The 2,486-nt window shown below is 39.7% G+C and overlaps 1 pseudogene; it reads right to left on the minus strand.

Moving 5' to 3' along the window:
* Window positions 1–1,120: 1,120 nt before the first annotated feature.
* On the minus strand, window positions 1,121–2,182 carry LOC137763490 (ribonuclease H2 subunit B pseudogene; annotated as a pseudogene).
* Between the last annotated feature and the right edge of the window lie 304 nt (window positions 2,183–2,486).

Consider the following 2,486-nt stretch of genomic DNA (forward strand, 5'->3'; position numbering starts at 1 on the left):
GTCTTGGTGGAATGCAGTGTCTAATACCTGAGGGCACCCCTCTGAGATACTGAAGTGTTTGCCTCAAAGGAAAGCGATGAGCTCTTGTGGCCCCTTCTAAGGGACACCACTTTGCTACTCCCATTGTGCTCCGAATGCACAGTACCCAGCATGTGAGTTATTGATTATCAGGAAAGCCCTGATTGTCACTGTTAAATGTTGTTCTCTGGATGTTTAAGTCATTAAGAGTGGTGTCAGCACAGCAAGCAGGCCTTCCGTTTTGGAACATTGATGCCTTCCGCAAGGGTTGGCAGCCTACTGGTTCTGGTCTGATTAATAGTTCCAAACAGGAGTGAGGCATGTCCAGGAGGTGGCAAAGAATCCCTGGACCAGGCTAAGTTTTTATTCTTCAATCTGCCTCTAGGGTGCAGAGGCTAACTCTGCTCCTGTGAGGTAATTAGGGAGGAATCGGGTAGTAAGACTGCTTGCCTGCTTGGTATGAATTGTCAAACAAGACTCATTGGTGACTCAGTTGTCTTACATCTGTATGAGATATTTACTTTGTAAAGTAGTTTTACATACATAAATAGATGAAACCTCTGAGTCCTGGGTGGCAGGCAGTGTATAGATGAAGGACATAAGACAATCTTTTCTTTTTTTTAGCACCTATTACTTTTTTTTTTTTTCCGCTAATACTCTTGGGCTTGGAGGACATAGTATCTTCCTATGGAAAATGCACATGAAAATCTATGCCCTAAAATGCTTCTCAGCAAAAAATGAACACAATGAAACATGAAGAGTCTAGAAAGAAGAGATGAGATTCACTCCTTCCCTCCCTCCCTTCCTCTCTCCTTTCCTTCCTTCCTTTTGGTTTGATATATATTAAACCCTCCTAGACTGAGGTACACTTAATGGTTCCTGCCTCTTGCTAGAATTGTAATGCTAATTTTTTTTTTTTTTATTGTCACACATCAGTTTATTGAGGAAATTGTGATGTTAGAGGTTAATTCTATTCACTTGATTACTTTTCATGATGTCAAACAAAACTCCAGATACACAATTACTTTCCCATATTTTGTTCAGGAAACACAAAAATCAAACACAAAGACATGTTCAAGTGAATCTAAAAATTGCCCCCTTCCTACTTTTTTTCAAAAGGTGGTAATTGAGGGTTAGGAAGTACAGTGGAATGGAGGAAGGATGAAAATGGGACATGTAGAAGGCAAATATTTTTGCTCGATTTAATTTTCAATGTTTCATATCTTTCCAGTTTTTTTTAACATGTTTCGCACCAAAAAAGGAATCAATACTTTTCATTCCACTCTTGTCAACTTTAGCCAAAGCCTTCTGAGCTGCAGTCATTTTGCTGTTTTTCTTTACAGTCTTCAAATCTTTAGTGTTAAACTTAGTGTAATCTTCTTTTGCTTCTACGCGCTCATCTGATAACTTTACTTTCTTTGATGGAGGGTTTGGCACTGAAGCTGGAGGTTCTGGAAGCTTTAAATATTTAGATTAGTCATCACTTAATTCTTTAGGGATGTAATCAAATATCCGACCATGGGTATAACGAATATAATCCTATTCCTTGTCACTGGAAACCGGGTCACCAGAGAAAAATGCAGTAGACTGTACCCGGGCACCGACATTTACATTATTGGTTTTTAATGCTGCCATAGTCTGATTAACCTTTTTTTCCAGCCATTTTAATGTCTTCTCTTTGCTGTACTTGTAATATTTCTTCTTGTCTATTTCTTTCTCCTCTGTCACGTGTGGAAGTAACTTCTCAGGTTCAGGAAGTTTCAGCAACAAGATGCAATTCGGAAACATGTCATCCATCACAACTTGATCCAGGGGCTGAAACTTTCCCTCTCTATCAGCCTTTATAAGGTAGTGGAGAAGCAGAAACAGAGGGTCCATGGGTGTGGCAAAGTGAAGAAGAACTCCTGATTCATTTATAAACCAAGAATGGTTTTTTTCCTTGAAAACTTATTTCAAACAGCTGCGGTAGACACATATTGAACAAGTAAATGGCTCCTTCCCCTGAACATGGGTTAACCAGTTTTACAAACATAAGCCCACTTTTCATCTTCTTTGAAGCATCTTTTAAATATTCTGGGGCTAGGAACATGTGCTGCCGGGCGCAAGCCCCTTCTCCGCAGTCCACGCCTCCCGCCATGCCGCCCGTTTGGTCCTGGTGGCCGCAGGCCTCTGCTAATTGTTTTTTAAAAAGCCAATTATATTTTCATGTTGCCGAGAAAATTTCTGCCTAGAGTACAAAACACCTGCTTGTGATATTTTTTTCCATACCAGTTAACAGTTCTGTCCAGTAGGTGGACTCCTTCATGTACAGATAGGGGTTTTCTTTTTCCTTTAATAAGTGTTCTTAAATTTGTGAAAAGGCTTTTCCTCATACTGAACTCTTGGTTTCACCAGTTTATTTTCTGAAAGACCGAAAATAGATTCTGGTATACTGCCTATTCCTGTTTGAGAAATAACTTCATCTTTGG

The sequence above is a fragment of the Eschrichtius robustus genome, chromosome 4 (genome assembly GCF_028021215.1).
Source record: "Eschrichtius robustus isolate mEscRob2 chromosome 4, mEscRob2.pri, whole genome shotgun sequence".
Classification (NCBI taxonomy): Eukaryota; Metazoa; Chordata; class Mammalia; order Artiodactyla; family Eschrichtiidae; genus Eschrichtius; species Eschrichtius robustus.